The following is a 14238-nucleotide window of genomic DNA, read 5'->3' on the forward strand; positions in this document are numbered from 1 at the left end:
TAACAAAATACAAGGAAAAAGAGAACACCTGTAAGGGTCCTTGAAGCTTAGACAAGATAAAAAAGATACATGCCTTGTCATCTTTGTCCTTTCCATAACCTTATAAAAGCGATCTTAGTGACCTGGATTTTACTAGAAAGTTCTCAATAAAGGGAAATTGATTAGGTGCTAGTTTAGTCAATTTTGTCTCAATATGTAATATACTAAAAACTCATTAATTGTACCAAACAATTCCTTGTACTTATTTGAAATCTTCTTAGTGTTAATGTAAATAGTGTCATTATACACCTAGTTACCTAATCACCTTTCGAGGATTGACCTATTCACACCTACCTTAAGTTTACTTAGGCTATTTTATATTTTTTTCTCACCTCATGTGGTTGACACGTGTCCTCATCACTAGAGACACCTATTGCATTTGTGTTTAGCACTAGCTCACACACTTGTCAAGTGAGCTTACAAGTGTTCCATCTTTGGATGGGTCGTTAATTGTTCAATCCTACCTCCCTACCTCGTCTACCTTGCCTATATATGCAAGCTCATCTATGTACATTTGACACTCTCATTTTCTATACAACAAACATGATCTTGTGCACTATTCTATTTCTTTTGATGCTTTTAGATTTTGGCTGCTCCAACATAGTATTAAAGTCATTATTACACGTTCCTTCCTACATCAAGGTCGTTCCTACACAAACCCCTACCATCAGAGCATTATAGAGCTAAATGAATATTGTCATTGTGTTTAAAAGGCTTAGAAAATGAAAAAATACCTTTCGTTTTGTCTATTTTGGTAACATTGATTTTTTAGTAGAGGGTTGATATGCCCTCTACCCATCTACTTTTTTTTTTTTTGGGGGGGGGGGGGTTAGAATTACAACAATATTGGTTTATTCAGCCTATTTGGAGGGTTTTTGGTTCGTGATTATTCTGAAGTGACTTTGGCCATTAAACTCTTTGCAAGAAATTTTTTGGCCATTTGGGATGCCTTAGTCATTTGACTTTAGTGAGACACAATTTGTCATCCTAAAGCTATCTTTATAGAATAAATTGGAACTACATCTGCATCAAATCTGCTTTGTTTTGGCTATATATTTGGTTGTGTGGCCTACTTGCAGCTTTACCCACTTATTCCAGTGGTTCAATTTCTCCCTAGCATTGGTCCTTCAAACTATAATTATTTTCCAATAATTTTGGCCATTTGAGACGTTCCAGTCATTTGACTTTTGTGAGACATAATCTATCATCCTGAAGTTAAGTTATGTATCTTTATAACATAATACTGACACAATATTTAAAAAGCATATAGAACGAATTCTAAATCGTCCAATACAAAAAACTAAAAAAAGAAAAAGAAATCTTTGTTTTGGGAATATATATTTGGTTTCGTGGCCTATTTACAACTTTGGTTTTGGGCATATATATTTGTATTTGTGGCTTGTTTACAACTTTATCCACTTAATCCAATGACTCCATTTCTCCCTAGCATTGAGTCTTCAAGTTACATAAATAATTCCTAGGATATTTCTCTATCTTTTACATTGTAAAGGTGTCCAAAATCATTTATGTCTATTATTTGGCATTGTTTGGAGGGCTTTGTGGTTTTTATTGCAAGGCTAAATCAAGGAGAGTGGAAACTCTTCCCAATGCCTCAGTGGCTTTGATATCTCCAGTATTTGAGGGTTTTCAACAAGTTGTTGAATACCACCATCTAATCATTTACCTTTCACGACTCTCTATGGTGCTCCTTTGGTGTAAGTATGTCACACATCAATTCATAGGAATACGCTTTGCTCTAGACTTTGCATTGCACTTTGAACTAACGGTGAATAATGAAGTTTTGTTGATGTTATCCTATTCATAAGATCTTCTTTTGGCTGGTAAAGATACTCTACCATTGGGTGGTGTCTTAATCTCTTTCAATCTTTGAAGGTGATCTCTTTCATTATGCCCAGAGGCATCTACAATGACATACAAATATTTGTAAACAAAAAATTGGTTTTGAATAAGTTTGATGTGGAGATGACAGGTAAATGCATGCATGTTTCAGTTTCTCTATAAGTATTATTTTATATCTTTGAATAAAATAGAATCATTTCCACTTGTCTCTAAGTATATAAAAATATTACATTTTTAATGAGAGTAAAAGAGTGCAACATTATTCAGCTCCATGTCCTTCTTGACAATTAATAAACATGCAAGACAACTATGTGATATCTCTCAGCATTATTTTATGTATATTTTTTTTAGAATATAGGTATACTAGTATTAGCAACTTTTAAATACCAAGGGTTTCATTGATCACTAATACTTTTATTTTTTTCTCTTTAGATAGGTGTCTACTCCACATTTGTTGCAGAAAGAACTTCCTAGACCAACGAGCCCTCCAACACCCAACAACCTCTGAAACAAACACTCAATCACATTGGACTTGGTCAATCACTCTCAGCACCAAGGGTAATGAGGTTTAGCAGTAGCAACCTCTCTGTCAGGTGCTTATTTTCCCATGCGTGGCACGTTTTCTTAGTCAACCACACTTGCCATTCCATCCATTTGAAGGCAACCATATTTGCACAACCTCCATGTGTGATAGTCCTCACACTCACCCACCTCTTATCTTTTCACAACATTAATTGTCACCATTAATTTTGCCAACCATTTTTTTAAATGGTTAATTGTTTGTAAAATAAATTATCTATTTGTATCAAGTGTTTGTAAGGAGGGAGACTTGATTTTTTCCTTTTTGCAATAACTAGTAAATGGGGGATTTTTTGGTTTTTTCATAACTTGTAAATGGAGAGTAATTTTTCAAGTGTGGATTGTCATTCCATTCCAATTCCAATGAATGGTTGTATGACTAGGTTTAATAATATCTTAGGGTCATTTCTTATCTTTTAGTAAAACTATATTTAATGTAATACCCTAAAAAAGGTCACCTAAACCATGGGCCCCTAATCTCGACAACATCACCAAGGTCCTAACCAAAGGCAATTAAATCAACCTTGAATACCTAATTAATTAATTCTTCAATCATTAATATCACATGGCAAATAAATCATTCTATATTAATTAAATATTTATTTAATTAATCAAATCATTCCAAGTAAATCATTTTGATCAATTATCCTATTTATTTAATTAAATATCCTAGCATGTTTTATTAATAAATAAATTTGTCATTTAATCATAAAAAAAAGAATTAATTTACAAAAAAAGGAGATTTATCAAAAAAAGAGGAATTAATCTGTAAAAGAAAGAGTTAAATAGAGAGAAGAAATCAAACTTAAGATGTTTCTTTTTCTAAAATTGAAATAACTTGAAAAATCAGAAAAGCAATTAAATTGAATTAATCATTTTCTCTAAAAATAAAACTCAGAGCTTTTGAGAGAATAAGTTCAGTTGCATTGAAAAGGCTTTTTCTAAATGAGAATCTTGAGCAAATTAAAGAAAAGTGCATGGAATCGCCTATTTTTTATCTCAAGTGCATGGAATCAACTAAATTTTATCTCCAATGTAAACTCAAACTTATAATCTGAATACATTTCAATCAAGCTATAATTGGAATCTATCTCAAGGTTAACTTAATCTGATCTCTCAATTATTTCAAGTATCCTAAATTGTGTTTTTTCTTGAGGAATCTCAACCACTCATTACTAATCGATCTTGACCGTTGGTCTCTCTTTTGAGTCTCTATAAATTCATTTGTCATCTCTCATTCAAAACACCCTGGAGATTTATTGTTATTATGCAATTTTTTGCTCTAGAGTCATTAAAAATATTGTGCCTTTGAGATTATTGCATCTTAGTTTAGTTTTTTACATATTTAGTTCAATTATGATTGCTTGAATTCATATAGCTTAATATTCATTCATTTAGCTTAATATTCATTCATATAGCTTAATCTTGCATATCTAGCATAATCTTGCATCCATTTAGCTTACCCTTGTGCTCATATAGATTAAATCTTTCATCTTGGTGTAGTCTAGTCACTAGTATTGCTTAGACAAATCTAAGAGCAAGTCTATACTCACATCTTTTAGAAGGCAATAGGTCGATTTGTTATGGTTTTTATATTCATTATTATATTTGTCTAACCATGCATGCAATGACTTAATTGAAGTGTTGTGTCTTACAACTTGCAGATACTTATCCACTTTTCACACACACATTTTTGGCGCCCACTGTGGGGCCGAAGACTTCCTTTTTTGGCCTCACAAACTGACTTACTTCTATCTTTCAGATTTATTTTTTGAAATTTTTGAGGCCTGAATGACAAACTGCAGATATTGTATGGTCCGTTGCGAATTATCATACGACTCAGTGAGAATACCATATAGTATTCTGGTTTTTGGTATTAAAAACGGACTACAAATTTTGGGGTTTTTCTTATTGAATTTTATGATACTAATGTTGAACCTGGATTGTTTTCTGTTTGCCTGAAATATTTTGACAGCCTAATCAGTTTTTGCAGAATGTTTGTCGAAGAATATGCCCATCACACAAAAATAATATGACTACTGATTCATTGTTTTTGCAGGTTGCCTGAAGAGATTCAAGTGAACTTCGTGTATTCTTTAAATTAATTTTTTAGGCACTTAAATTTCTATTTGGTTAATGAACAAATCTGTCTTTTGTGTTTTAAGAAAAATCTAAGAGGTAGGAGAGTATGCTCTTGTCTGCACAAACAATCAGAAATCCAGACCCTCGAAGAATTTTCTAAATTTTGAGATTTATGTACCTTTAGCGGGCCTGTCAGAGTGGGAAAAAGTAATCACCCTGTGAGAATGACTCAAGTGAGTATAGCTAGACCTCAGCATTCCAAATCACTATAATAATTAGGCCTCTAGTGATCAAAGTCTAGAAGGACGGGATTATTTGAGTTTTCTCTTTGAGATCTCTCATATCGAGCATTTTGTAGGGTCTCACGATCTCAATCATGTTTACGTGAGTACAACTTATTTTGGTACCTTGTCGGGCTATAGGCCTCAATCATGCTTGCATGACTTCAAGGGGTAATTTATAACAGAATTCCTGACTAAGAACTATAAGATAGAGGCTACCTAATTCACCTCCGAAAGGGGGATAATCTTTGTGCAAGAGAGATAGTAACTCTCCCAAGATACTTGTCATTTTGTGCCCCCATTAGCATTTGGAGATGGCTAATACGGCATTGAGAATCCATTGCATGAGACTCAGCGGCCTTATTTTGATTAGTTATTGGGTGTGTATCTAAGTCTGCAAGCAAAGGTTTTCTTCTCTAAGCCAACTTCCATAGGGTTAGCGTGTTGTGCTTGAAGTCATTATACATATTGCATGTTTATTGTGTTTTCATCCTTGAAACGGAAACTAAAGAAAACAATAAATAACTCAGTGATCAAAACTTTGTCCATGTCAAGAACTAGTCTTTGTCAGTCATCAAACTCAGTCCTAGTCAAAATCTGATCTTTGTCAGTCATCAAAACTCTGTCTATGTCAAAATCTCGTCTTTGTCCAGTCCATTGTCATACGAGTCTACCGAATTATCATCTGGCTATATACCTATTGTCGTACGAGTCTTAATCAGTCCTATCAGTTTATCATCTGGCCCTGTCATAATTGTCATCCAGGTATACAAAAATGTCATTTTGTTACTAGAAAATTGTCATCTGGCCTTTAGTCTACTGGCATGCGAATAATCATTATACTCATCAGATTGTCGTCTAGAGATCATTAAATTGTCATGCGAGCTTAGGCACCAACTCGTATGAGAAACTGTCTGTATCGTTTGAGAACTATTTAATTGTCGTCTGGGTCTGAAAAACTCTATCGTACAAATTCCCAATTTTATCAATCTAGAAACTCGTTTGTCTACACACTTTTCCAGAACTGTCATACTTGCTTAATCAATCTAATTGCCTAATCAGTCTACAATGAGCGTATATCTAGTCATCATAATTCTGAGCAATCTGGTCATCATAATTTTGCACATAAAAAATCTTGATCTAGTGTACCCCTGTCGTTGTGTTGCATGATTTTGTTGATCATCTTTCAGCTAGTTCAATCAACTACTTATCAAAATAAGTTACTTAGATCACGTCTTATACAGGATAGATCGTTCCTGAAACCAGACTAAATCTTAGTCACTTTTCTCAAACAATGTGTCAAACAAACAACTAGCTTCAATTTGATCTTGACTTTTGCATCACATCTAGCTCTCAGTCACATCAGTTATAAATGCCTATTCAAACCAGAAGTTCTCACAAGAAAGATACCAAAGGTAAAGGATTGTCCTTTTCATTACAAGATAATCCATTCTTCGTAGAGGACCCTGTCTCTAATAAACCTTCATCATCAAGTATACCAATTTTTTATCAACCCTTATCTCCCATCATGTCTGGAGAAAGGCAAGAAAGACAAGTTGCTAAACACGATACTTATGACAATATCAACACCCATGCTAATGACAGTGATTCCTCATCTAGCGAGTCTGAAGCCTCTGAACCTACAGAAGTTGTTATAAATAGCTGTAAAAAAGATAAAGATTTCCGAAAAATGATGAAGATTATCATGGCTTGAGAAAAAGAAGACTATTTTCTAGAGCTAGCAAAACAAGGCGCTAAACTCCCTACTGATTATAACATCTAAACCCTTATCACTAAAGAGGAAGAGACACCCTTAGCACTAGTAAACAACTAATTACAAGCGTTATAGACTGAAATCACATAAATGAAAAACAAGAATAAATCAATAAAGCAGTATTCTTTAGACACGATCTGCCCATTCCCATTTGACAAAAACCTTTACATGCCTCCATTTCCTTCAAGAGTGGAGATTCCTAAATTTGACAAATATGACAGAAATACAGATCCTCAAGACCATGTCAGAGAATTTTGTGCTTTATGTATGGAGTTTATGCATGAACAAACATATCTCATGCGCCTTTTCCCGAGGAGTTTAGGAGGACAAGCTATGGAATGGTTTTGTCAAGCCTACCTATGGGAATTAAAACTTTTCAAGAATTAGTCGAATTGTGTCTCCAACAATACTCCTATAACATTCGTCATCCAGTCACTATGATCAAGCTGTGCAATACCAAATAGAAAATAGGAGAACCTTTTCTCACTTTTCTTCAACGTTGGAGAAAGATGTTCTCTAGATATTCACGACCTATTCCAGATTATGAAAAGATGGACTTTTTTGTCAATAACCTGATCCCTAAATTGAAATACAATATGCAAATGCAAGTGTACCTTTCATTCAAAAAAATGGTAGATAGTGCTCTCAGAATGTAAGATGTGCTTATAAAGAAAGGAGACATGTCACTTTGGAAAGAAACACAACAAGGCTTTGGTTCCAAAGAAAAGAACAAATACTGGAAATACGGAAAAGTTAACAACATAATTATTGTTAATGATGGAGTGGTAGACAATGTTAAACCAAAACCCACAATATTTAATCTGGCTAGCGGCACACAAGCCCTCAAAGCGGCTAAAACTGCGACAGAAAACCCTTCGAAGAAATCAAAAGAGTGGTTTAGAGAGAAGCCTTGGCTTTTAAAGACTAAACACAATTTCACTCCTTTGGAAGAATCATACGAATCCGTTCTTAAGACTCTATTGACAAATGATCTAATCACATTGCTTGATAACTCTAAACCATATGATCCAGAAATTAAACCCAAATGGTGGAGGGAAAACAAATACTATGAATACCATCAAAACAAGGATCATACAACAAACAACTGCATGAAACTCAAACACAAGATTCAAGACCTCATCGATGATGGCAAAATTGTTGTTGGAAATCATAGACTAACGTTGATCACAAAGATTTTAAAAATCCCTTGCCCGCTTATGAAAAAGGTGATTCCTCAAAATTCAAGGGATGTGCCAAAGTCAATTACACCTATGCTAACAATGATAATGTGATCAACATGATTTAATCTTCACAACTTGAACATTGCAACATGATCATAGTCAAAGATAAACAACATAATACACAAACTGCAAATGTTGTAACCCGCGCTCAAAAGGAGCTAGTTCCTCAACTCCTGATCAAACAACATCAAACATATCAACTTCTTCAAATAGACAACTAGATATGATCACGGCTAAATCTAAACAACTAGTTTCATCATCCTCTCCTGGTTATAGCATTGTCGAACAATTGAAACAAACTACCGCTTAAATCTCCGTTTTTGAACTGCTAAAGATCTCTTATGCTCATAGAGAGATCTTGGACAAATCTTTGCTCACTACTAATGTCCCTAAAGATTAAGATGTAGATCGGTTTCAATCTATGGTGGGTCACCTGACTTCACCTCATTACCTCACCTTCTCTGAAGAAGATGACAATTCACTGAATCACCCGCATAACCAATCATTACACATCTAAGCTATGATCCATAAACACTGAGTCAAACATGTTTTGATAGATGGGGGTGTTGGATTGAATATTTGTACCTACAATCTAGGCACAGTTGGGATTTTCTGAAAATGTCATTGATCCAGCAAAGAAAATAACAATCAAAGCTTATGATGAAGAAGAGAGAACCTCTAAAGGTCTAGTGCTATTGTTGATTAGGGTAGGACCTATGGAGAGAGATGTTATTTTTTAGGTGCTTGACCTTCCTCTTTCATACATCTTGTTGGGTAGGCCATGGATTCATGAAATGAAAGCAGCAACATCTATATATCATTAGTGCTTGAAATTTCCTTATAATGGAGTTGAAGTCAATATTCCTGCTGATACAAGCTATACCTGTAATGTGTTAAAGCAGTGTACTGATACCTTTGTTCCTCATAATAGAGTAGCCTCTGTGATTGAAAGTTCAAAAAATTAGATGAAGGACTTAGAAAAGAAATTGAAAATCATAGGTACTGGCATTGATGGATATAAAATAGAACCTGTACTTTTGCTAATGTCTCTTCCTCCATCGCCAAGACAGACTGGAAAACCATCAAAGGATATTAAGCCACAAACTTCAACTCCAAATGTCATTTATGATGGTATTTTTGTACAGTCCTCTACTTCTCTTGCAAATGAAACAAAAGAAGAGGTTGTTCTCAAATGACTTTTCAAAGAAGATAGTGAAAACAAAAAAGTCCAACATTGTGAGATTTCCCCTAAACAATATGGTCCAGGCTATAAGATGATTCAACTCATGGGATATTCAGGTATTGGTCCTCTAGGCAAGCATCAAGAAGGTATTATTGAACCTATTCAGTTACAAACTAAGTCTACAAATGATAAAGCCAGACTTGGATACCATTTAAAGGAGTCGTCAGATCAAAAACCTACTTCTCATCATCAGTCTAAGTGGATGAAAAAGATACTACCTTCAACATCATAGGAAGTAAATACTCAACAAACTCAAGAAGAGTATGAAAAATAACAAGAAGAATTGGCAATCAAGAGAGAAGAAGCAACTTGTAATCAAGTTCCAACTGTATCAGCAATAACATTATAAGAAGTACAAGTCCCAGAGGGTGTGAGAGAAGAAATGGAAAGAATTAAAGAATGGTTTGCACCACTGAATATTTTGGTCACATACATAGGGAGAATGCAATTAGATGATTCAAAAACTGACTCGAATGAGTATGAATAGGGTCAAGATCCTCTGTCAGATGCATCTACTAAAGAAACTATTGAAGAACCTAGTGATATCATAGATGAAGCACAAGAGATAGTGCACTTAAAACTACAAAAAGAAATAGAGGAAATCAGATTAAAAAGACAAGAAGACTATGAACAAAAACTGAAAGAAGAAAGAGCACAAGAAAATTCTTCACCTACTATATCTCCCTCTAATGAGATAGAGAAAATCAGGTATGGCACTACAAATAAAGAATTGGAGGCTACAGAAGCAGGGCCAGTCATTAGTCTAGAGGAAGCTGAATGGAAAAGACGACAGAGACTAACAAAGTCATCAAGAATATGTCAACAGGTATGTCAAATACAAGTGATCATCAAACCAAATCACGAAGGAACTTGTAGCATCAAAGATGTAGATATTAATACTTTACATGGTTTCACTAAGCCACTTGAAGAAGAGTCAAAGGCTTCATCTTCTGACTCTGATCACTCTGACATAAGCTCTATTTATGACATTACCTACTCGACACCAAACTATAACTACTTCGTCATGAATGTCGACACTCTGTCTATTGAACTTGTTACTGTCGAACCACGATATGTAGTCCAGTCTGAAGTAGAGGACGATGCTAGTGGTAGGTATGTTGGGTTAGATTCCCTAAATACTATTGTAAACTTCAGTAATCTTGTTCTAACTCTTCTTGGTCTCGAGACACCTATGCAAGGTAGTCTTCTAGAACTCGACTCGTCGGTTCGAGGTTGTGATGACAATACCGGTAATTTCCTTGAACCTGTTAAATCTTTATCCCTGGTACATCCTGAGCTTATTGACTGTACTCTCCAAAATAAACCTTTGAATATACCTACCTTTGCCAGTGACTATACATTAGCTGTTATCTTAACGTAGTTGAACCAATGGACTTTTCCACCAGCGAACAAAGTGAGAACATGACAGCAACAAATATCAAGTATCTTAGTTGCAAAAATCAAAAAGTTCTAATGATGAAAACCACACTGTGGCTGTGTCAGAATCAAAAATAGTAAAAATAAAGGATGTACCTAACGGTGAAAACCTCTACGAGGTGCCTGAAGGTGAGATACTTGACATTTTGCTTGATCACTTTCAAGAGTGATCAACATTGCTAATTGAACCTACACAACTAGTAAACATTGGAACAGAAGAAGCTTAGCACACCATACATGTAGCTCAATCCTTTTCAGTCGAAGAACTAAAAGAATTTATTGATTTCTTCATGAAAAAGAAGATCAATTTTGCATGGACATATGCTGATATGTCAGGTCTAGATCCTGACTTTATAATACATAATCTCTCTACCACTCTCGAAGTTAAACCTATTAAACAAAAACTCTAAAAAATGCATCCTCATGTTGCATTACTTGTTAAGGATGAGTTAAAAAAGTTACTAAAAGTTGGATTCATCAGAGCAATTGATTATGCTGAGTGGATATCTAATTTTGTACTTGTTTCAAAACTTAACAAATCAATACGTGTTTGCACAGCTTTTAGAGATTTAAACAAAGCTTGTCCAAAGGATGATTTTCCACTACCCAACATAGAAATGATCGTGGACATGATTGTTGGCTATGAAATTTACTCTTTGATGGATGGTTTTTCTGGATACAATCAGATCAAAATTACACCTCAGGATCAAGAGAAAACAACATTCACCTGCACATGGGGAACCTTCTGTTGGAATGTAATGCCCTTCGGCTTAAAGAATGCAAGTGCTACTTATCAAAGAGTTGTAACAACAATTTTAAATGACATGATACACAAAAACATAGAGGATTATGTTGATGATACTCTAGTCAAATCTATGAAAAGATCAACACATCTATCAGAACTAGGTCCAATATTAGACAGGAGGGAAAAATTCAAAATCAGATTGAATCCAAATAAATGTGCATTTGGGGTTATATCTGGTAAGCTCCTAGGATATATTGTTTCAGCGAAAGGAATTGAAGTGGATCCAAAAAAGGTTAAGGCTATCATGGATTTGTCACCTCCAAAGAATATCAGTCAAATGAGAAGTTTACAAGGGCGGCTCCAATCAATAAGATGCTTTATTTCTCAGCTAGCAAATAAGGCTCAACCATTCACAAAGGCATTATGGAAAGGAGTTACATATAACTGGGATGATGATTGTGAACAACATCTAAAGAAAATCAAGGAATATATTTCTAATCCACCTATATTGATGTCACCTATTAAAGGCAAGCCCTTAATTCTCTACATATCAGCTACTGATACATCATTGGGGGCACTTTTGGCACAATAGGATGAGAATAAAAAGGAAAGAGCTATATACTATATCAACAGGACCTTAGTGTCCTGTGAGATAAACTATACCTTCATAGAAAAAGCTTGTTTGGCATTGGTATTTGCATCACAAAAATTAAGACACACATGCTAGCACATTATATCAAGCTGGTGGCTAAGATTGATCCACTCAAATATCTTCTTAGCAAAGCAACACTTACAAGGAGATTGGCTAAATGGGTCATGATTCTTACAAAATTTGACATTGAATATATAGAACGCAAAGCTATCAAAGGACTAGTCATTATAGATCAACTTGTTGATGCTCCGATCGAAAACAATCAACCTTTGCACATAGAATTTCCAGACGAATCCATCATACACCTTACTTAGCGATCCTGAAAAATGTTCTTTGATGGATCTTTCACTCAATAAGGTTCGGGTGCTGGAATACTTTGTATCACTCCTCAAAGATATTCAATCCCAAAGGCTTATAAGATTATCTTTCCTTGCACAAAGAATATTGCAAAATATGATGCATTGGTCAATGGAATCAAGCTAGCTATTGAATGGAAGGTTGTTGAGTTACACATCTATGGAGACTCTCAGCTGATTATCAACCAAATCAATTATACATATCAAACTCGGGATGATAAACAAATGCCCTATAAAAGAATGGTTGATGGCCTCAAGAAATACTTTACCTTTGTATCATTTCAATAGATTCCTAGATCAACAAACAGAGCAACAAATGTTATGGCTACCTTGGTGTCTATATCACAGCTACAAGAATCTGAGTTCTACTGTGAATTCCTGGTGGAAGAGTTACATTATCCTACTTATGATTCCCCTAAGTCCCAGATGGTCTATTCTATTATTAGACATGATTCATCTCACTACAACCATATTTACTCTTATTTGTGTGACCAAATTATTCCTGCTAATCTTACCCGTAATGAGAAAAGAAACCTTATTCAAAATGCTTCACGGTATATCATCATTGCTAACGATTTGTATAGGCAAGGTTTGGATAGTACTTTGCTTAGGTGTCTAGAAACCGAAGAGTCTCAACATGCATTGTCTGAAGTACATGAAGGTATTTGTGGATCTCATTCAAACGGTCTAATTTTAGCTCGAAAACTACTAAGGGATGGCTACTACTGGCCAGATATGGAAAAGGATGCTATAAAATTTGCTAAAACTTGTGAGAAGTGTCAGCTACATGGAAATCTCATACATGCTCCAACAAGGGATCTAATACCCTTCATCACACATTGGCCTTTTCAACAATGGGCTTTTGATCTCATTGGTCAAATCTATCCTACGTCATCTAATGGACACAAGTTTATTATAGCTGCCACTGAGTACTTCACTAAGTGGGTAGAAGCAGTTATGCTAATTAAAGCAACCGGTAAACAAGTAACTATGTTCATCCTTAACTATATCATCTGCAGATATGGGATACCTTCTTCAATTGTGACCGACAATGGAAGGCAGTTCAAAAACAAAGATATAAATGAGCTCTGTGAAAAAGTTCAAAATCAAACAACATTGATCATCCATATACTACCCTCAAGGTAATGGACAAGCTGAAGCATCTACCAAAAATCTACTGACTATTTTTCACAGAACAGTAAACAAGTCTAGAAGGATTGGCATCTGTAGCTCAATCCTGCACTATGGGCTTATAGAATAAGTATCAGAATACCTACTAGGGCTACCCTTTTTCTTTGGTGTATGGATCTAAAGTAGTCTTGCCTATTGAGGTGGAAATATCTTCTTTGAGAGTTTCTTTATAAGGTCTTGTTACTGATGAAGACTACAAAATATCTAAATTGCAAGAACTCAAGTTGCTGGATGAACATCAGCAAGTGGTGTTTGATCATCTGAGAGCGTACCAAAAGAGAATGTCAAAAGGTTATAACAAGAAAGGTCGACAAAGAGAATTTCAGGTTGGTGACCTTATTTTGAGAGAAAATCTTAAAAATCAACAGTTTCGAGACAACAAAGGGAAGTTTGAACCCAACTAGCTGGGTCCCTAAATCGTTACTGCAGTCTTTGGCTCTAGTACCTATCAACTCTCAACACCGGAAGGAGAACAACTCTGTGAACCGATCAACACCATCCACTTGAAGAAATTCTTCACTTAAGATTCTCTACTCTAGCAACCTGTATAGTGGAAAAGTCCTAAGAAAATCCTAAAAATAAAAATAAATAAAAAATGCCTTGGTGAAAACCTAGTAAATAGGCACCTTGGTAAAAAAAAAAGATCTTTGCCAAGCAGGTGAAAACCTTAAAAATGGGCACCTCTTGTACTCAAGCGCTCCATCTATCAACGCAAATTGTGGCATTTCCTATTTTTATTCTCACTTTCCTACATCTTT

The sequence above is a fragment of the Cryptomeria japonica genome, chromosome 3, assembly GCF_030272615.1.
Source record: "Cryptomeria japonica chromosome 3, Sugi_1.0, whole genome shotgun sequence".
Lineage (NCBI taxonomy): Eukaryota > Viridiplantae > Streptophyta > Pinopsida > Cupressales > Cupressaceae > Cryptomeria > Cryptomeria japonica.